At 45.3% G+C, this 22,458-nt stretch overlaps 1 protein-coding gene across 2 annotated transcripts in view; it reads left to right on the top strand.

Annotated features, from left to right (window-relative positions):
* SPOCK1 (SPARC (osteonectin), cwcv and kazal like domains proteoglycan 1) overlaps window positions 1-22,458 on the top strand; it is a 561,704-nt gene that overhangs the window by 158,793 nt on the left and 380,453 nt on the right. The window lies entirely within an intron of this gene.

Genomic DNA, 22,458 nt, shown 5'->3' with positions numbered 1-22,458 from the left:
TTGCACAGTAGTAATTTTTTTTTTTTCCCTGGTACGTGGGCCCCTCACTGTTGTGGCCTCTCCCACTGTGGAGCACAGGCTCCGGACAAGCAGGCTCAGCGGCCATGGCTCACGGGCCCAGCCGCTCCACGGCATGTGGGATCTTCCCGGACCGGGGCACGAACCCGTGTCCCCTGCATCGGCAGGCGGATTCTCAACCACTGCGCCACCAGGGAAGCCCTGCGCAGTTGTAATTTTAACTTAAAGTATAACCCCTGGCCCCCATTTTCTTGGTTTGTCTAGTTTATTTTCACACGTCACTAGGTAAAGTGGAATTCTCTTCTGGTTCGTTAGTATGTGCGTGTCTGAAAACAATTCTCCCAGCCCTCGTTCAACATCGTCTTCTGGTTCAAAAGCCCATCATTAGCTAACCACACTTTTTGAGGGAGAATTTGGTTGGATTATTTTGGACTATTGAGTATGTCTTCTGGGGTCAGGTGTTCATCCCAGTTCAAGCAGTGTAGTGAGGAGAGGGTCATGAGATAGAGAAATGGCCTTTTGGGGTGGTTGGGTATAGGTTAAGCAGGGTGGGGAAGCCTGGGTGGGCAGGCATATGGGCTGATATTCCCTGTGCATTTCCTAACCAGAGGTGGGCTCTTGCCCCGCTTTTCTACAACTCGGTTACAGCCCTTTTCCTGCCCCAAAGCAATAGCTTCCCTGCGTCCTGCCCTAGACTTTAAAGATAGCAAGATGCTCTTTATTTTTCTTTGTTATTGTTGTTTGCTGGTTTCTTTTGTCGTCGTTGTTGTTGTGGAAGTGTAGTTGATTTACAGTATTGTGTTTCTGATGTACAGTGAAGTGACTGTTTTTATATATATATTTCAGATTATTTTTCATTACAGATTATTACAAGATATTGAATATATTTCTCTGTGCTATACAGTAAAACCTTGTTGCTTATATATTTTATGTGTAGTCGTTTGTATATGTTAATCCCATGCTCCTAATTTCTCTCTCCCTTCCCCCTTCCCCTTTGGTAACCGTAAGTTTGTCTTCTATGTCTGTGAGTCTATTTCTGTTTTGTAAATAAGTTCATTTGTATGATTTTTTAGATTTCACACACAAGTGAATCATATAATATTTGTCTTTCTCTGATTGACTTAGTATGATATTCTCTAGTTCCATTCATGTTGCTGCAAGTGGTAATATTTCCTTCTTTTTTATGGCTGAGTAATATTCCATTTTACATACACACCACAACTTCTTAAACCAATCATCTGTTGACGTACACTTGGGTTGTTTCCATGACTTGGCTATTGTAAATAGTGCTGCAGTGAACATTGGAGTGCATGTATCTTTTCAAATTAGAGTTTTCATCTTTTTCAGATATATGCCCAGGAGTAGAATTGCTGGGCCATGTGGTAGTTTTATTTTTAGCTTTTTAAGGAACTTCCATTCTGTTTTCCATAGTGACTGTACCAATTTACATTCCCACCAACAGTGTAAGGGGGTTCCTTTTTCTCCACACCTTCTCCAGTGTCTATTACTTTTAGACATTTTGATGATAGCCATTCTGACTGGTGTGAGGTGATACCTCTTTGTGATTTTGATTTGCATTTCTCTAGTAATTAGCGATGTTGAGCATCTTTTTGCGTGCCTGTTGTTCATCTGTATGTCTTCTTTGGAGAAATGTTTATTTAGGTCTTCTGATCATTTTTTGATTGGGTTGTTTGTTTTTTTGGTATTCAGTTGTATGAGCTGTTTACATATGTTGGATGTTAACCCTTTGTTGGTTGCATGGCTTGCAAATATTTTCTCCCTTTTTGTAGGTTGTCTGTCTGTTTTACTGATGATTTCCCTTGCTGTGCAAAAGCCTTTCAGTTTGATTAAGTCCTGTTTGTTTACTTCTGCTTTTATTTCTTTTGCCTTGAGAGACTGATCTAAGGAAATGTTGCTGTGATTGATGTCTGAGAATGTTTTGAACCTGTGTTCTCTTCTAGAAGTTTTATGGTGTCATGTCTTATATTTAGGTATTTAAACCATTTTGAGTTTATTTTTGTGTATGGTGGGAGGGAGTGTTCTAACTTCATTGATTTATATGCTGCTGTCCAGCTTTCCCAACACCACTTGTTGAAGAGACTGTCTTTTCTCCATTATATATTCTTGCCTCCTTTGTCATAGATTAACTGACTGTAGGTGTGTGGGTTTATTTCTGGGCTCTCTATTCTGTTCCAATTGTGCCAATACCACACAATTTTGATTACTGTAACTTTGTAGTATTGTCTGAAGTCTGGAAGGGTGATGTGTCTAGCTTTGTTTGTTCTTTTTTTCCTCAAGATTGCTTTGGCAATTCAGGGTCTTTTGAGTTTCCATGTACATTTGAGTATTATTCGTTTTAGTTCCGTGAAAAATGTCATCGGTATTTTGATAGGGATTGCATTAAATCTGTAGATTGCTTTGGGTAGTGTGGTCATTTTAACAATATTAAGTATTCCAATCTCAGAGCATGGTATATTTCTTTCCATTTCTTTGAATCATCTTCAGTTTCCTTTATCAGTGTTTTATAGTTGTCAGTGTATAGGTCTTTTACCTCCTTGATTAAGTTTATTACTAGGTTTTTCTTTTTTCTTTTGATGTGATTTTAAATGGAATTTTTTTTTTTTTTACTTTCTTTCATTTTAAAAAATATTTCATTATTACTTTAAAGAAATGTGACAGATTTCTGTATATAAATCTTGTATCCTGCTACTTTGCTGAATTCATTTATTAATTCTAATAGATTTATGTGGAGTCTTTTGGATTCTTTATATAGAGTATCATGTCATCTGCAAAGAGTGACAGTTTTACCTCTTCCCTTCCAGTTTTCGTTACCTTTTAGTTCTTTTTCATGTCTGATTGTTGTGGCTAGGACTTCTAATACTATGTTGAATAGAAGTGGTGAGAGTGGGCATCTTTGTCTTATCTCTGAACTTAGCAGGAAGGCTTTCAGTTTTTCCCTGTTGAGTATTATGTTGGCTGTGGGTTTGTTGTAAATGGCTTTTTATTATGCTGAGATGTGTTCCCTTTATACCCACTTTGGTGAGAGTTCTTATCATGGGTGGATGTTGAATTTCATCAAATGCTTTTTCTGCTTTATGTTAACATCCCAACAGTTCAGCAGAGTTCCTGACAGGTAGTTGGTGCCTAACAGGTTTTGGTTCAAACAGTATGAAAGAGAGGAGATGTATAGAGAGATTTCCAAACTTTTTGTGCTGAAAAACTTTGTTGGGATGTGTGGTTTATGTGGGATGGTGTGAAGGACTGTGAGCAGATAAAACTGGGGAGCCAGAGGAGCTTCACATGGGGTAGTAATGGTAATAATAGGTCCCACATGTTGGCATTTCTGATGTTCTGCTCACTGTATGCCTGTGATCTTATTTAATGTTCTTAGGCACGTCTCTAGTGGAGTTATTTATATTTTTTTTCCATTAAGCTGTAAACTTCTTCAGCAAAAGTCTCTCTCATGTGTTTCATCCAGGGCCATGATCTGTTTGGAGCTGCTCTAGAAATGCCCAGAGACTTGATTTCTTTAAAATTCAGCTTTATTTTCTTTCCTGCACAGTGCTCTAGTGCAGCTTCCTGCTGACTGTTGAGCACAGCATTGGGTGTGATGGTTCAGGGATGTTGGAGGCTTAAGGGGGATCCAGGAGAGGCCAGGCTGCTCCTCTGCATCATACATTTTTCACCAGTTGTTGCTGACTAGTGATTGTCAGTGGTTCACTTTGGGGGACCAAGGAGGGAACCCTTGGTCAGGGAAGCCTAGAGGGAGACAAACTCTAGGAAGTACAGGCAAATTCCCTCCCCTGTATCCAGGTTGATATGAAGTCAGTGTAATCCAAGTAGTTTTATTTCATCTACTCCAAAACATATTGAATAGGTGAACAAACGAAACAACACCACTCAGAGCACAGAATCACTGCTCTTTGACTCAGTTGTCACAGCTTGTGCTCTCTCTCCCCCTCCCCTCCCCCTCCCCCTCCCCTCCCCCCCCCCCACCCCCTCCTTTTCCCTCTTCCTTAACAATTGCAGCCATGATGGTTTGCTGTTCTCTTCATTTACTTGGTCTGATTTGGTTTTATTTTGCTGCCAACTGGTTCACACTTAGCTGGAGCATCTATCTCCCTTTCTCTCACCTTTACTTAGAGCCATGCTCCTTCTCCTCTGGTTCCTTTCTGATTTTGCTGGAAGCTGGAGATGGGTTCCCTGCCCTAACTATTTCTAATTAAACTCCTGCTCAATCACGGAGGTCTCAGCCTTACTCAAGGGCCTGCTGGTTCAAAGGAGCTGAACTATTTTGATGGATATTGATAGTTGACTGGTGGTTAATGGCAATGACTCTTCACCTGAACATAGTCCCATATGGTGGAGGTGGGAGTGTGGTGGGACTCTAGCTTTGACCTTCTAGGCTGCTTTGGAGTACGGATTTAGTGCCTGGGTGTTGGGGTTGAACAGGCCTCTGCTTCCAGCCTGGCTCTGCCACTCTCTGGTGTGGTGGCCATGGGCTAGTTGCTAATATCTCTGGCTGTCTTTTCTTGTCTGAAAAATGAAGATGATAATGCCTGTCTCATAGGATTATCGTGAAGATTAAGGGAGATGTTAATCTCTACGTCATTTAGTGCAACGCTTGGTAGTGAGTGTTCAGTAAATGGCAGCTACTTGTGGTATTATTATCTAGTTTATAGTTTTTGATGAGAGGTTGTTCCAAGTTTTCCATTTTGAAAACATCACATTGTCCTGTTACCCCCTTGACATTCTGGACCTTAATAAGATTGAAAAATACTGTCTTGTCCTTGTAGCACTTAGAGAGTGTTCTTGGAGAGAATTCAGTGAAATTCTTGATGAAAGTAGAGAAAAGCCAGATCTTTGTCTGCTTGCCTACCCACGGAACTTCTGCTCAAAGAGTTCTTCTGGGGACCCATCCCCTGTCTCTGCCTCCCACGGCATCTCATGGGAGTCCATGCCCTGCTCAGAGCCTTTGATGCTCCCCTTGGACGATATATGAGGAGTCCCTTTATCCCATTGCTGCCCGAGGTATTGGGACTGCACTTTTGTGTGCCATGATGTGTAAGTGGTGCTACAGAATATTTAATAAGGTCAACCGTAATACAGGTTTGAAAACTGTGTAAGCCGACTTAGGAAAACAGCTTTGATTGCATGAGTAATACTTAAAGTGCCTGTTAAAAATGCAGTAACTTTTCTGTCAATAATAGAAAATCTTCTGAGCTCTGGAAAGGTTTTTAAAGCAAGATCCAGTGGCTCTTGCCTGTCTTGGTAAAGGTTTCCTTTAAACAGATGATTCATGTTACGAGAGTGGAATGATTAACATGAATTATGGGGAAATTATTCTAAGACTCAAATGTCTGATTTATGAATGCATTAGGTGGCCAATTGTTCCACAATTAGCTCTTTTAAAGGGAGACTTTAGCTTACTAAACTGTTGAAGACACTCATAAAGGAGGTTTGCCCCAATATTGGTGTTACTTTTAAGGGGCTGTCTCAGGATCCTTTACTCAAAGAGGGAAAATTTGTTTGCAGGGGAGAGAGGCTACCCACTTCTGTCACTTCCAGAGTAGACTCTAGAATTCCTCCCACACCTGACTTAATTAGTAAGGTTGAGGTCAGAACTCCTCCTTGAGTCGTGAACCTTTGAGTCCAAGGCCCGTGTGGAGGGCTGGGAAGAGCCCAAGATTCATTTAGGTTGGCCAGAGACGCCCATGCTGATGAAGGAAAAGACTGAGGCTCTTCTCCTGCTCACCAGCCACAGCACTGTGCTCAGGAAGTTCTTAGTGGAGACCCCTGGGCTGAGCACTGCAACCCGGAGGAGAGGGGAGGCTGAGCAGGGGGCAGCTGCGGAGAGCTGGGTGTTCTGCACATGCAGCCTACAAGCTTGTGTGACTGTCCTCATCAAAAGCACGACCTGTGCTGAGCGCTTGGATGCTAAGTGGAACCTCTCATGATTGCTCCCTGCGGGGAGCTACATTCCTTCAGGGACCACAGGTGATGGGGTGACAGTTGTCACGCAGGGAGCACTAACAAGCAGTTTGCCTGCATCTAAGTCACCTGGTCCTGACAGCACCTCTTGGAAGGAGGCACTAGTGTTAGCCTCATTTTGCAGACGAGGAGACTTAGGGCCACGCAGACAGTGGTAAGTGATGGAGACTTGCTTTTTGCCCAACTCCAACCTTGGCTCTTAAGTCCTGTCTGGTCCTAAGTGTAAAGCGTTGGGCACAGTTCCAACAATATAGGCCCCAGGAGCAGGAGGAGGGGAGGGGGGTCAAGATCCTTCCCTTTTTATACTCATCACTGTAGGTGTTAGTTGAGTGAGTGAGTGAATTTGCCCCATTGTCTCTTTGCCGGGTATCATCAGGGCTGTGGGACCTTTGTGTAAAAGCTCTTCATGTTCTATAGCCTTTTGTGTATCCATTCCTCATCCAAGTGCTTTATAAAAATGAGTCCACTTTTCTTTTCTTTCTTGTTCAAAAACTTTTTTTAATTGAAGTATGGTTGATTTATAATATCATGTAAGTTTCAGGTGTACAGCATGGCGATTCAGTTATACATTATATATATAGTCTTTTTCAGATTCTTTTCCCTTATAGGTTATTACAAAATATTGAGTATAGTTCCCTGTGCTATACAGTAGGTCCTTCTTGTTTATCTATTTTATATGTATAGGAGTATGTATCTGTTAATTCCAAACTCCTAATTTATCCCTCCCCCACCCCCCTTTCCCCTTTGGTAACCATAAGTTTGTTTTCTATGTCTGTGAGTCTCTTTCTGTTTTTGAAATAAGTTCGTGTCTTTTTTTTTCTTTTAGACTCCACATATAAACAATATCATATGATATTTGTCTTTCTCTGTCTGACTTACTTCACTTAGTATGATAATCTCTAGGTCTATCCATGTTGCTGCAAATGGCATTATTTCACTCTTTTTTATGGCTGAGTAGTATTGCATTGTATATATGTACCACATCTTCTTTATCCGTTCATCTGTCGATGGACATTTAGGTTATTTCCATGTCTTGGCTATTGTAAATAGTGCTGCAGTGAACATTAGGATGCATGTATCTTTTTGAATTATGATTTTCTCCACATATATGCCCAGGAGTGAGATTGCAGGATCATATATGGTAGTTCTATTTTTCAGTTTTTTAAAGAACCTCCATTCTGTTTTCCACGGTGGCTGCACCAATTTACCTTCCCACCAACAGTGTAGGAGGGTTCCTATTTCTCCACACCCTTTCCAGTATTTATTGTTTGTAGACTTTTTGATGATGGCCATTCTGACCAGTGTGAGGTAGTACCTCATTGTAGTGTTGATTTGCATTTCTCTAATAATTAGTGATGTTGAGCATCTTTTCATGTACCTTTTGGCCATCTGTATGTCTTCTTTGGAGAAGTGACTATTTAGGTCTTCTGCCCGTTTTTTGATTGGGTTGTTTGCTTTTTGGATATTGAGCTGTATGAGCTGTTTGTATATTTTGGAAATTAATTCCTTGTCATTTGCATTATTTGCAAATATTTTCTCCCAATCTGTAGGTTGTCTTTTTGTTTTGCTTATCGTTTCCTTTGCTGTGCAAAAGATTTTTTTTTTTTTTTTTTTTTTTTTTTTTTGTGGTACGCGGGCCTCTCACTGCTGTGGCTTCTCCCGTTGCAGAGCACAGGCTCCGGAGGCGCAGGCTCAGCGGCCATGGCTCACGGGCCCAGCCGCTCCGCGGCATGTGGGATCTTCCTGGACCGGGGCACGAACCCACGTCCCCTGCATCGGCAGGCGGACTCTCAACCACTGTGCCACCAGGGAAGCCCCAAAAGCTTTTTTTAAAGATTTTTTTTGATGTGTACCATTTCTAAAGTCTTTATTGAATTTGTCACAATATTGCTTCTGTTTTATGTCTTTTGGTTTTTCATCTGTGAGGCATGTGGGATCCTAGCTCCCTGACCAGGGATCAAACCCTCACCCACTGCACTGGAAGGTGAAGTCTTAACCACTGGACCGCCAGGGAAGTCCCTGTGCAAAAGCTTTTAAGTTAACTTAGGTCCCATTTGTTTATTTTTATTTTTATTTCAGTTACTGTAGGAGGTGGATCCAAAAAGATATTGATTGCTACAGTTTATGAAAAATGACTCCAGTTTTCTCTGGCATTGTGTGAATTCTTCTTTCAGGTCCTTTGAGTAGCAATGGCAGATAAACTGAAGTGGCAGTAGCACCTAGAAATGACACGTGCAAGGTTCAGTATGGAAACTGCAGGTTGGGACTATGCTATAATTTGAAAAGAGTGGTGGGCGATGTGTAATCTTGCTTTTCAAGAACTGAACATGGGTGGTAGATTGTGTGGATGTGTGCACGTGTGATTAATGCTTGTGCTAAACTCAAGAAAGATGATGTTTGGGCCTTCTGTCCTGGGAATATGTGTAGATGGTAGTTCATTTGTTCATTCATGAGATTCAGTTGACCACCTGCTATGTGCCAAGTACCATGGGAAGTGACTGTGTTTAGTAGCGTAGAAGTCAGGCATAGTTACTCCCTTCCTGGAATCCACTGTCTTGTTTGGTAGGCAAACCACAAGAAAATATTCATCCACCTTGCCATTGGATTATAAATGCTATGAAGGAAAGACCCAGGGCCCCAGTGGAGGAAAGAGTGGTGAGGGTGGAGGGTTAAGCTGGACTTTTGTCAGGGGTGGTGGCCAGGAAGACTTTCCTGAGCAAGTGATAACTGAGCTGAGAGCCACAGGTTGAACAGGTATTAACCAGGTAAAGAGAAGGGGGGAGAACATTCCAGGAAAGGGGAGCAGCAGATTCTTAGAACAGAAAGGAGACCACTGTGGCTGGTGTACAGTGGACAAGGGGGAAGTAGGGCAAGATGGGCATTGAGTGAAGGGGAGCTGGAGAGCCCTTGGGCTTAGATGGACCTAGATTTGCCACCTACAAGCTGTGTGACCTTGGGCTGATGACATAACCCCTCTGTGTTACAGCCCCCTCTTAAACATGTGGGTGAAAACACTCTCAGGGTTGCCATACAGAAACCATCACAGAATTTGTGTATTTAACCCCATGGTCCCTGGCATGCTGCAGATGCAGAAAACGTCACTTTTCTTGCCCATTCCCTTGTCTCTGGCTTCGGAGTTGATGAAGCAGCCACAGGTGTGCAGATGGTGCTTCAGCATTAGGGAAAAATGCTTGCAAATCTTCCAGTTTGGCAGCTTCCCAGAAAGGCTTGTGGAAGGGGAGTCGGGGGGAGGGTCAGGCTGGGTGTTCCCTCTCCTGCTTGCTGGAGGTTAATAAGGTCAGAGTTTATTCTAGAGTGGGAAACGGGAGGCGGGCAGCTTAGGGAAATAAGCGGCGGGGGCTGGAGGCAGGGCCAGGGTCCTGGAACCTCAGGCTGTGTTGAGATGGGTAAGCAAAAACCATGTTGTACCCTCACTGCTTACTTTAACTGTCATCCACACCTGCCTCTGGCAGAGAGAGAGACCTCCTGAGCTCACTTAGAGGGTATATTTGTGTATCTCCAGGCTGGTCACCGGCCCTACAAGACAGCTGTGCCTTGCTTCCCGTGCTAGTCCTATTTTCCTGCTGACTTAATTTATTTCAGAAAGTTTCCATTTTAATTTCTCTTACTTCCCTTTATTTTATACTTTCTGTTGATCCTGGTGTTGTGGATATGATGATGGACAAGATAAACACAGTCCCTGCCCCCCATCTTATGTCCTAACATCCCCAAGACAGTAAGGATCCCTAACCTCGGCTTAACAGGGGGGGTGGCTGAGGCTTAGCTCATTTGCTCAAGGTCACGCAGAGCTGGGATTCCCATCCAGGTCTACCTGACCTCAGGTACTATGCTGTTAACCATGAAGTGAAACTGTGACCTGGTACAGTGGATTTCCATTAAGGATTCCTCATGCTCTATCTTTGTTTCTTGGCTTCTGCCCTCATGACTTACAGATGTATAAACCAGTATTTAAAAGCCCCAAGTGAGCTCACTTCCTAGCAATATCCTTTGTGGAGAGCGTGAAACCCTTTCGTAGAGGAATTGGTACACTCATTGTGTGTCTGGGCTGTGGGTGTCAGTGTTCCCGATGCCTGTTTTCTTCTGTTGGGACATACTTGTATTGGGGAGCAGGTGCCAGGTAGGTACCTGTGGGGCAGATACCCATCTTACATTCTGAACCTCAGAAGGCAAGGTCTGGGTCTTGCTCACCCCTGGGTCCCCACCCTGAACTTGATGCTGGCATGAGGATATGCTCAGTATGACCTCCTGGTAAAGAGTGAGCTCTGTGGAGTTGAGTCAAACCCTGCCACCTTCTGGTGACGTAGCTTGGGCAAGTGACTTATTTCTCAGAGTTTGTTTCCCCATCCTAGGGTTGTGGGAATGAAATTAGAGGTTTAATAATGCCTGCCTTGTGAAGTCAGAGGTTGGCAAACTATAGCCCTCGGGCCAAGTCTGGTCTGCTGCCTGTTTTTGTGTATCGAGTGTTATTTGAACACAGCGATGCTCATCCTTTTATGTGTTATCGGCCGCTTTGCACGACAACAGCGGAGTTGAGTAGTTGTCACAGAGACTCTATGGCCCTCAGAGCCGAATATATTTCCTACCTGGCTCTTTCCTGTCGGAGTTTGCCGACCTTTGTGTTAAGCTCAGTACAGATGGTAGCTGTAGTTGCCGCAATTATTATCGTTACCTATAACTTCAGCCCCTTCTACTCCATAAAAAAGTTACCTTTAGAGCAATGACCTTCTTCTGTTCCTTAGAGCTTTGTGAGGATCTCTTCAATTGCTTGGTGAAGAGATTTGTGCTTCCTTTAGTCTTGGTCTTCGCGGTTCTCAAGATCTGGGTCAGCTTCCTTCCCCATCTTTTTCTGCTTGTCTGATGACTCCTCACAGTTTTTGGTCTGTCCTCAGAGGGGGCCCTTCCTTCACCTCCATCTCCGAATGGCTGAAGCTGAAAGAACGCTTAACAGGGAAGCCCTCTGTGAAAAGAGGAAGGCTGCGTGTGAGGATCCTTCATGCTTCCGGGAGACCTGGAGAGGTGTGAGCACCTGACCTCTGGACACACGAATCTACCAGTGTCTGGGCTTCCCCACCCCGAGTGTCTCTGATTTTAGAGGACAGAATCTCCTAAAATGCAGAGGCATTTGGTGTTTTTTCTCTTAGTAATTTCCTTTTTAAAAATGTAATCCTATTTTGGATCACAAATGTAATACATGCAATTTATGGAAACATGGGAAATGGAGAGAAGGGCAGCAATCAATCCTAATCTTACCACCCAGAGACAACTACTATTAGCATTTTTAGCTTATTTCCTTCCAGATCCCTAATCATGTGTAAATGTTCACATAATTGAAATCACATTGTTTATATAATTTTGTTTCCTGCATTTTACTTATTATGTCATAGCCATTTCCTCCAGCATTGAATGTTCTTCAAAACCATAATTTTCATCTATGCTTGTACACATAAATCCGCTCACCCACCCATGCATGCACCCATCCATCCATCTAATGGATACTTCTTTAGTGTCTCTTACGTCCCAAGCCCTGTACTAGGTGCCAGGGATGCAGCGGAGAGCACACATAGACCTTATCACTCCCTTTACAGAGATCACAGTCTAATAGGGAGTAGAGAGAGAGAATTAATCATTGTAACATTGTCTTAGTCAGCTTGGGCTTGCTGTAACATAATACCATAGACCGGGTGGGTTAAACAACAGACATTTATTTCTCACTGTTCTGGAGGCTAGAAGTCTGAGATAAGGGTGCCAGAATGGTTGGGTTCTGGTGAGGACTGTCTTCCTGGCTTACAGATGGCTGCCTTCTGACTTGTGTCCTAACTTGGAAGAGTGAAGAAGCTCTGATGTCTCTTCCTCTGCTTACAAGGACACTAATCTCATCATGGGATCCCACCCTCACAACTTCCTCTAAACCTGCCCCACCCCCTAAACACCATCACCGAGGGGTTAGGTTTTCAACATATGAATTGTGGGGAACACAGACATTCAGTCCATAACTAACATCATATGATAATGCTTTAATGTGGGGGAGCAAAGGATCTGTAGGAACATGTATAGAAGGGACCCATCATTGAACTCGGAGTGGTGCAGAAAGGCTTTCCACAGGAAGTTAATCCTAGTTATCTCTTTGAAGGAAGCTTGAGGAATCCAGATAAACAGCTCTCTTTGGAATGATAGAGAGCCTCTGATAAATGCGCACTTGAATGGGATGGAAGGAAAGGAAATTAGTAGTTACTGTTAGTGGTGGACACCCCCCCCCCTCCAATTGCTATACTATGTTATTATCAAGACTGTCTTCCCAGCATGGGGTGCTTTAGAAATCAAGTGAGGCAATGAAGAGATAAAAGCAGGCAGACTCATTTGGAGACGCTGAACTTACTCCTGAGACAGGAGGCAATGTTCCAAAGAGAATCCCCTCCATAGACTCAAGAGCATGTGTGAGGATGGGTAGTATTTGGAGAGGCTGTTGTGTTCTGAAGATTCCGCAGCACTGTGGAGAAATCCTGGTTCCCCTCTGCTTCCTGGTGACTTTGGAGATGCCCCAGACCCATGTGGTCCCGGTGACCATGGGTTTATTGTGGAAAAGGCTGCATGCCTTGTGAAAGGCGAAGGGACACACGACATTATTGCAAGGTCAAAGCTCAGACCCAGTGCTCTTCCAAAGTTCTGAGCACCCACATGCCGCTGCCTTCTGCCTTTTGTCTTGATTCTTGCATGTGTGTTTGTTTTTACATTGTTTCCCCTGAGGAACGGCAGAGTGAGAGATGGCTGTTGTGACAAACTGATTGCAGATTGAATCTTGCACATTTGTGTTTGACAGCTGAGCTGGGCCCTAGAGTGATGCATCTGCTGAGGGGGTAGTGGCACCAATTGCTATTTTTCTTAAATCCTCTTTGAGTTATTGAAATGGAAGTTGGCCCTCTTTGTTCCTTAGACGTTCAGGGGATGAAATTGGTCAGGGAGGGCCTGGTGGGTACTTAGTCAGCAGTGCATTTGTCACCACGAGGATCTCAGAAGCTGTGGCAGGGTGAATCTCTGGGTCATAGCCACCTCCCAGAAGTGGACAGGGCAGCCACATGAATGTGTAAGTGATGTGAGGAAAGCTCAGAGCTACATTAAGTCCATCACAGAGGGGGAAAAATCCACTTCAGGAAATGTATCAGTCTAGGTATTTCCTCCTGGCTTTTTGTCTTTATCCAAGTTGGGCAATGATGTAAAAATGCTGGCTGCATTTGCTACTTAGTATGGAAGGCAGTGTTTTATTAAAAATAAAAATAAAAATAAAAATGACTTTTCATTAATAAAGGCCTGCAAGCAAAGCAGAAACTAACAAAATTTGCATTTCCTCACCTTCATCTGTACAGTGTGGGAGTTATCACTACCCTGTAGGGTTTGCTCTTAGATTAAATTAGAGAGCACCTGTCCTGGTGTATGGTAGGTGCCCAGGAAATGGAAGTCATTATTTCTATTGATATAGTAGCTAATTTTCATTCAGGGTTCAAAGTACTTTCTGTGTACTAACTCTCTTAATTGATTTTATATGCTCCGGATCACCTGTATTTTGTTTTGAATCAGAGATGGAGCTGTGCGTGAGAATGGCATGACCGTGCCTTGCTTACCTTTCTGGGGGTTGCTGCTGTCCTGATGATGAAAACTCAGAAAAATATTTTGTAATCAAATGAGAGTATCATCCAAATGCAGATTTCCAGTTCAATCTTTAGGTTGCTTTCTAAGGTACAGTAACATACTATAACATAATCCAAAGTTTCATTCCTAAGAGGGTCCTGTGCCCTAGTTAGAGTGAGAATTCTTGCCTCATATGGACACGACGCTCAGAAGATTGCTCCTGATATAGGCCTTATATTCCACTGGCTCCCCAGTGGGCTTGATTTATTTAGGCTTCCTTTGAGGCTAACTGGCTGTGATAGACAATTTTTAGCCTTCATCCTAGAAATGATACCTTAAGAAGCTGTCCTCTGTTCTCCCATACTGCAGGCTTTGTGATGCGTTCATACCTTCAGTGCCATCCGAAAGTGCCTATTAAATTGGAGTTCAGGGTATCTAGGCTCTTGATTTGATCGTGGAAGTCTTGAAATTTTGTCCAGGAGGCATAGAAAAACCCTTCAAAGTTTTGCGTGTTTAATCTATTTGAACAGAGTCTCAGAAAGGGTTTAGCCAAAGAATATCAAACTGTGATATAAACAGTTTATCAAAAACCAATAGAGAATTTCCCTTAAATACACAACCACCTGGAGCACTCAAGTTTTGGAGGAAACAGATGAAGAACTGTTGGATGGATTCAATTTCTTATCCTGGTTGGTGGAAAGTTATGGCTGTCTGGGGGGATATTGTTGGGGGAGAGAGCAGGTCTTTGTCTGTCTGTCTGTCTGTCTATCCACTGTCTATTGACTTCACTGCATGAAGGTGAACAGAGCCAAATGTGGTCACAGATAAAGGGCCAAAGAGCCATGCCCTGGGTCAGTACTGTGTCCCTCTCTGTCGAGGGGGCAGTGGTGTTGGCTGAACCTCACTTGGACACAGCGCCTTGCGCTGGGCACAGTTGGCAGGTATGAAGGAGGATAATGAGATGTTTTACTTGGGGGAAAGCGACTGGGCTTATTTTGTCCTTGTCTGGTGATGTCTCGCAGGGACACACAGCATGCAGCCACAAAGTCCCTTCACCCTTCCTCTCCTTACTAAGAAGACCTAATTGGGTCACCTGTTGCTTGCTGCATAGAAAACCTATCAGATTTTTAGTAACTGGTATAGTCTTCAGGGAAGAAACAGGGCTCCAGAAGCCCTTGCTGGAAGGCAAAGCTTCCATTCTTTCTTTCACATTTGTATCTCAGGATGGGGTGAGTTTGGCAATGATCTCTTGGTTGCCAGGAAGATCCATAAGATTTAAATGGAATGGTACCTTAGAGTTATATTTTACTCTGGTGAAGGGTGGGTTATTAACAGAGGGCGAGAAGAGGGGGCTGCATGGGTTCCAGTTATTCTGTTATGAAAGATTGAGAAAAATTCCATTTCTTTCCACCTTCACAAAGATTCTGTGAGAATCATTAGTCACAGACGAAGCAGAAACACACTGACGTCTTTAAAGGAAGAGCATATATCTCGCCCCCCCTGCCAATCCCTCTGACAGAAGCACCCTCAAGGCTGCATCTCACCCTTAAAGTGTTCATGTATGCAAGCCCACCTGCAGTTCCGTCTGTGTGCTGCAGTTACCTGACTGCAGCCTTTGCACATGTCGGACCTTCTTCCCAGAATGCTTTCTCCTTGTCTGCCTGACAAACTCCTAGTCATACCTCAAGACCCAGCTCAGGAATCTCTTTCTTTGTGCAGCCTTCTTTCACCCTTTCCCCGTGTGAGCAGAGCTGATCACAGAATCTTTTGCATCCCCACTGACCTTGAATATAAATGTATTACGTACAGTTCTCATTGCCTCAGTCTGTGCCTAGAACAAAGTGGACCTCAGATCTCATTTGTTTTGTAGTGCTGTGTTTGCATGAGCATCTTAGCCTCTGGTCTGTGAACTTCCTAACAGGGAAGGTATTCTGTTCATGTTTGTGACTTAGCAAATAGTACAGTACCTGCATCATAGTAGTAGACATTCGGGTGTGATTACTCAAATGGATGGATTCGGCACAGTGGCCTAAGAGAAGGATGCACTAGTGTCGAATGGCAAACTCGATGAATGATACCCTCACTGGGTTCCATTGTAAGCTCTTACCCCCTTTTTAGGGGAGCTTCTATTGCGAATACTGAGCTGTGGGTGAGGGAAAATCAGTTCTTTTTATCAACTTGAGGGGAAGAGAGGAGAAGTCTCTGATAATTACCAGGTCAGCAGTAGGTGATGGTTCTCTTTGTGTTCTTGGGAGACAAGACAGGCTCCTGTGATACATGTGCCTGTAGCTGTCGTGAAGGTGGAGCAAGGGAGGGACTTGGGGAGGGAGAGGGACTGGGCGAGTGGCCGCCCTCAGGATGGGCAGCACACAGCTCTCCAGTGGCTTTAGGTGGAGGGGAGTGGGGTCTGTCTGCTCGGGTTCCTAGCAAATAAAACGGCAGCAACAACAGCAACCAAATCGAGTACTCTTTGCTTACTGACACGATGCTGGGCAAATGCCTGCTTCCCTTTTAAATGTCCCCCCAAGTTCCCTAAATGTCCAGATGGCAATCTGTGGTGAATAATTTATAATAAGATATCTTATGCATTATGCAGTGAAGTTTTAAATTATGAATTGACCTCGCCTGGCAGTGTACCTTAGTTGATAGGTGGACTTGGTGGGGGGTGGCCTTGAAAAACCAAATCAGGCCTGAGTTACCGTTAGTGAGATGGAAACGGGACGCCCAGCCTCATCCAACTGCAGCAACAAGGTTGAGCAGGTGGGAGGAGGGCCAGAGCTTGGGGTGCTTTGGCTCAGAGGAGCCTCTTCTCTGAGGGTGAGCTCGGGGCTCACCAGGCCCGACACCTCAGTTGTGGTCCCCTAGCAGCAGTAGTGCACAGCTCCCTTCCCATGGGAGGGTGGGGGGAGAATGGAGCCGTTCCACCAGCCTGCTTCCTTCTCAGGGGAGCTTGTTGCCCCCCAGGCCGAGTTCCAGGGGGGCGAGTTCCCGGAGCCCAGCTCTGATCCGCATGGCCCGCCGTGTTCTAGACTCTCTCTGAGCGACCGTGCAGGATCCCACCTGGGGGATGGGCGTGAGCTGGGCCCCGGGGGGAGCAGAGAGGAGGGTGGAAGGCGCTGGGGGCACAGCCCAGAGTGCTTCGAGGTGCATTGAACTGATCAGACCTTTAAAGCAAACCGGAATGAAAGAGGTGTGGCGGGAACACTGTGACAGTGTCACTGCAGATGTTTCTGGTGTCCAGCCCCACCCCAAGCCCTGGACCTGCATCACTTCACTGGGGCCTCATGACAGCTCTTGGAGAGGACACTGCACTGTTCTCCTGTTTTACCGAGATGGGAACTAAGGCTTAGAGCAAGTCCCTGACCCAAGGTGACACAGCTAATATAACCGGCAGAGCAGGGACTTGAGAGTAGATCCCTGAATTAGTAAAAAAACATTCCCTAAGTGCCTCCTGGGGGCCGGCTCCTACCCTGGATGCTGAGGTGCAGTGGGGGAACCAGGCAGACCGACAGGCCTATCTCCTCAGGCAGGATACCTTCTAGAGGTAGAGACACAAAATAAAGCTGTCAGCAGGCGAGTACTGGATATCTGCGCTGCTGCCAGGTCCCTCATTCTAGACATTATGCTGTACTGATGGATTAGGTAGTATGTTCAGCGAGTATCGATCAAAAACTTGTGGTGTGTAAAACTCTCGGCACCTCGAGAGGCGTATGCAGAGGTGATGAGGACTAAGCCGTACCTTCAGGGAGCTCCGAGCTGGGGGTGGTGGGGAGAAGCAGAGCACTCGGTGAGGCTGAATGGAGGTCGGCTTCCAGGCAGCCCTTGGGCAGTGTGGAGAGGATGGGACGGGGGCGGGGGCTGCTTGGCTGGAGTGAAGGGTGTACGTGGATGCGTGCAGGAGCCTGGGTGGGTGGAGGCCAGGGTCAGGGATTAGTGCTTAGGATGGCAAAGCGGGGAGGCTCCGGCCCTTGGGTTTCCTCCGGGCGGTGGGCCGGAGGCCCATTTGGGACAAGTTTGGGGATGGCGTTGGGAGGCGGGTGCGGGGTGTGGATTCAGGGAGACCTGATGCCGGAGCACCTGAAGATCTGGATGTGAGGGAGGGTGCTGGGTGTGCAGAGAAAAGGGCTGCAGGAGCTTCCTGCGGGCAGCCTCCCCGGGGCTTTTTAAGGACTGTGAGTGACTTGGGGGGAGACTCACAGAGGACCCCAAGAGCACCTTTAACACACACACGTTGAGAAGTCCAGCTGGCCGTGCCGCTTGGAGGGAAGAGGTGGTGTTCAGCTTCGCCTTGTGGTGCTGGAGAGGCCGGCAGGTATCTGTGGAGGGAGGATGTGGTCCAGGAATTAAAGCCTGGAAGGAGATGGGCCTGCCGGGGAGCAAGACGTGGGGTAGAGAGCTGAGGAGGGGCCGTCTCTGCTCGCCTCTGCTGGGCCTCCCGTCCAGAAAGGGGTTTTAGGTCACGAACTTGTGCTCGCCGTGTGTGCTGTGTTCTAGGGACATTTGATTCACATGTAGCTACCGTGCCTGCTGGTGGGATCATAATGTGGTGCCCAGGAGGGATCTGACAGCGTTAGGGAGTTCTGACGGGCTGAATAATCTGTATCTGTTTAAGGGGCTGCCCTATAGCTGATCCGGAGCCCAGTGTTATCTGATCAGAGACGTTTGTTTCCGATGTGCAGAGATAACCCCACCGCTGAGGTGGTCGGTGGCCCGTGTGGGCCCAGCAAGGCTTTGTGATCAGGCTGCCTTCTGGTTTATTGGGAAGAAGCCAATGGGTCCACTTCTCATCCTGTGTCCCTTTCAGGAAAGTGTTCCCTGAAGCTCTGCATATTTGTCCTCTGTCAGTCTGTCTGCTCTGACTTGACCAGAACGGTGGTGGTCCTGGATAAATCCAGAACTACAAAGCTGTGTGCTGTGTAAATGCCAGAAAACGGCCTTCAGGAGGACTTTGTACATGTTTTGCAAATACAGAAAATAACCTGTGTATGTGTGAAGAGAGAAGAGAACATGGAGGTAGGTCACTACCAAGCCCACGCCCTCCAACCCACATGTGAAAAATCACCCATTCTACCTTCCCCGTCTTTATTTTGAACTAGAGAAGTTGCTTCACTAGCCTTTACAGGAAGTGCCGAGTTCTCCTTGACTATACAGCCTGTCAGTGTCTGTCAGTAAGTGGTGTGGCTGGTTATTTTTTTTTCAGGGAGATTCTGACTTGAGTGTCTCCCCACCCTCACCCCCATCCCCATTTCTCCTTGCTGAGCTCCTCCTATGAGGGCTGTGCTGGGCACTCTCCCAGCTCTGTGACAGATGTGGTCTGGTCCTTCCAGGGGGTTCCCTTTAGTGGATGTCACAGTTACATACATAAAAAGATTATTCACAACTTGATGAAAAATACAGAAAATTCTTTACAAATCATGTGACCAAGAATGGAGCATCTTCAGCCATCATGACATTATAACTACCTTGAGGTGAGACATCATGCATCTTGTTTGTTTTTCTCCTCCATAGTATTTGACTATATTAGGGGCTCATTAAATATTTAATGCGTGATTGACAGAGATGTCTTTTTAGATGAAATTTAGTTCTCTGCCTTGAAGAAAAAAAAATCTATTAAAATATTTACTAGCACAATAATAACAATAATAGTAGCGGCTGTTCGTTGGGGCCTACCTTTTCTCAAACCTTCTCAACAGTATGGCAAGGCTGGATTTTAACTCATGAGGGAGAGGCGGCACAGAGGAGTTGAGAGACTTACTTCAGGACACACAGCCAATAAATTGCAGAGAGGGTTCCAACGTTGTTCTGATTCCAGAACCTGGGCCCTTCATGTCTCTCCACATGGGCTTGCTGGTGATTGGCCTTCAGGTCTTCCAGAGCCTCAAATAAGGAAGCTTCTCATGCAGCATCTCTGCTATGCCTTCTAGAGCAAGGCTGATTAGATGCTACGTTATGACTGGTAGTTCCCTATTGCTGTTATATAATTTTGGTTTAGATGGGCCCTACTTATATCAGGGTTTTGTAGATATTCTGATCTACATGACAAAATTACGTGTCCTTTAAGTGTTTTAAAAGGTGCTGCTGTAAAGGGTGGTGACCCTTGACATGCTGGGGAGACATTTTATTTCCATATGATTACGGCAGTGTATGTGAAATTACTGTCCTCTGATGTGGTCGTCCCACGTCATGGCTGTGCATTCATACCTCCGAATGTCGGGCCTTTTTGCACAGAGGGTGGCTGGTGGTGACAGAACTGGGAGCGCCTGGAGGGCGTGATGCTGGGGTTTCTTCCTCTCAGGGAAGATGGATAATTCTCAAGCTGGATTCTGGCCCAGCTTGTGTTCTCCTGTCGGGAGGAGGTGGACAACAGTGGATTGAGGAGGACCACTGGACCAGGACAGTGAGAGTATCTTGCACAGAGGGTGCTTTCCACCAATCAGCCTGTTGTCACGACCCCCTGGTGAGAAGCTGCGTTGTGTTTCTGTGTGATCAGTGGGGAGGCTTAGAGCTGAGCGCCTTGCTGCAGCCATGGCGGTGAGCGACAGCGTCAGCCATCTGGCCGAGCTCTTTCTACAGCCCCCTGCTCTGCTGGGAGGGGGCATTGCATCCTCGATGTTCTACCTTTCCTGGCCATCCTGTTCCCACCCCAGCATTCCTGCCTCTTTGATGCTCTTGTCTTCATCCAGATTCTTCTCCATCTGGGATCACCTCAAGTGCAGTGATATTTGATGGATCGGGGCTGTTTTCATTCCTATTTTTTGGAACAGGTGTGGCCACTTATTGAACCTGCTGCTCAGTCCTAGTTGGAAATTATGACCATCTGCACTCTACTGGGTCCTGATGGAATCAGCTGTCTTGACCTAGAATGAAATATGTCCTTCATATGGCACTCATGGGAAGCATGCCTATTGATAAGATAGAAACTTACATCCCAACCAAATGCCATGAAAATGGATCAGATTTAATGCTTTTAGTGTAGTGGTACTTTCATGAGGACTTTAATACCAAATTTTACATTTTTTCACTTTTGATTTTTAAAAAAAATTTTATATTTGACAGCGTAAAATGGCATCAAATATATTTAAACATGAAACATGTAACTGCATTGTCTAAATCACATTTTAAACCAATATGTTTAAGTAACTTGGATGCTGTCAATAATAGTCATGCCTGAATAAATTAACTTGCTTACCTCTGATTCACTCAGTAGCAATGCTGTTCTCCTTGTAAGAGCTTTTCTTTTCAGGGAGAGTATACCATCCTCTAGTTAACTGGAAATGTGCAGATTTTCTTTAAGATTTTTTGGTTTTTCTTTTTTAAGTCTTAACCATTTTTAAAGCTTTATCATTTTTGAATTTGAACAGGCTTATTCCCTAACTCCCTTTATGCCCAGCCCATCCCTCCAAAAGATAATGCTGGATTATAAAAACAGCTACCAAAATGCCTCTGGAGAGAGGGAAATGGGTGTGTATATTGCTTTTCATAACAAGCCTTCTAGAGCTGGTTAAATCATGGCAACCATATAATGGATGATTAATGTGTGCCAGACCCTGTACGTAGTCTTTACCTGGTTATCTCATTTAATCCTTTTCTTTTCGTTGTGGTAAGAACCCTTAACACGAGATCTATCCTCTTAACAAGTTTTTAAGTGTACATTCTTTTTCTTACTTTTAATGACATTTTTTCCTTCGTTTTGTACAAGAAATCCCAGGGTTTCATTTTGCAGTTGAAGATTGATTCCTCTGGGACTAGAAGGATAAAGAGACACACACCAGATAGAGCCTGCCCCTGAGACCACAGGCTGCAGAGGCGCTGGGTGGGCGCTCTGCAGGACACGTGCAGCTGAGTCCAGCCATTTCCCCTGCCCATCCCCACCCCCAGGTGCCAGACATGGGAGGGAGCAATATTGGACCCTCCAGACCACTTCATCCCCCAGGTGAATACCACCCAGTGACCCCAGTTAGTGCCACGTGGTGCAAGAGCATTGCTCCAAGCCCTGCTTAGACTCCTGCCCACGGAACTGAGAGATAACAGGTGATGGTTGCATTAAGCTGCCAGGGTTGGGGAAGCTCGTCATACCGTCATAGACAACTGGGATTCCTTAATGGAAGCAGCGACCCTTCCCTTCAGACCTTCTTCTCCCTGGGCCTCAGCGATGTCACCCTCCTGGTCTTCTCACACCTCCACAGCAGCCCCTCCTCCCTCGTCTACCTCTGAAGTGCCGATGTGTTGAGGGTTCCCTGCTCCGTGCCCCTTCTCTCCAAAGCCCTGTAACTCCTCTCGGGGCAATCTCATTCACGTCACAGCTTTAGCCACACCATCCTCACCGAGAACCTGACCTTCAAACATCTGTTTCCGTTTGACCCGATACATAAACATATGTCTCTCAACTCTATCTCTCGTTCAAATTTTTCTCCTGGTCTGAGGACCCATGCATGCACAGATATCTCACCCTCACCAGGCCGGGAACCCGGCTTACCATCTTCCCTCGCTTCCGTGTTAGACAGTGAATTGTGTCCCTCAAAAAAGATGCTTTGAAGTTCTAACCCTTGATACCTCAGAATGGGCCCGTGTGTGGAAACAGGCTCTTGGTAGAGGTTAAAATCAAGTTAAAATGAGCTCATTAGCCCTTAATCCAATATAACTGATGTCCTTATTATGAAAAGAGTAAATTTGGACACCGAGATAGATGTGCACAGAGGGAAGATTATGGGAGAATACACAGGGAGAACGCCATGTGAAGATGAAGGTGAAAGTGGGGGTGGTGGATCTACAGGTCAAGGAATGCCAATGATGGCCAGCAAACCA

Source organism: Kogia breviceps, chromosome 4 (genome assembly GCF_026419965.1).
Source record: "Kogia breviceps isolate mKogBre1 chromosome 4, mKogBre1 haplotype 1, whole genome shotgun sequence".
Classification (NCBI taxonomy): Eukaryota; Metazoa; Chordata; class Mammalia; order Artiodactyla; family Physeteridae; genus Kogia; species Kogia breviceps.
Note: the sequence above shows the minus strand (reverse complement) of the source record. Positions and strands in the feature narration are given on the sequence as shown.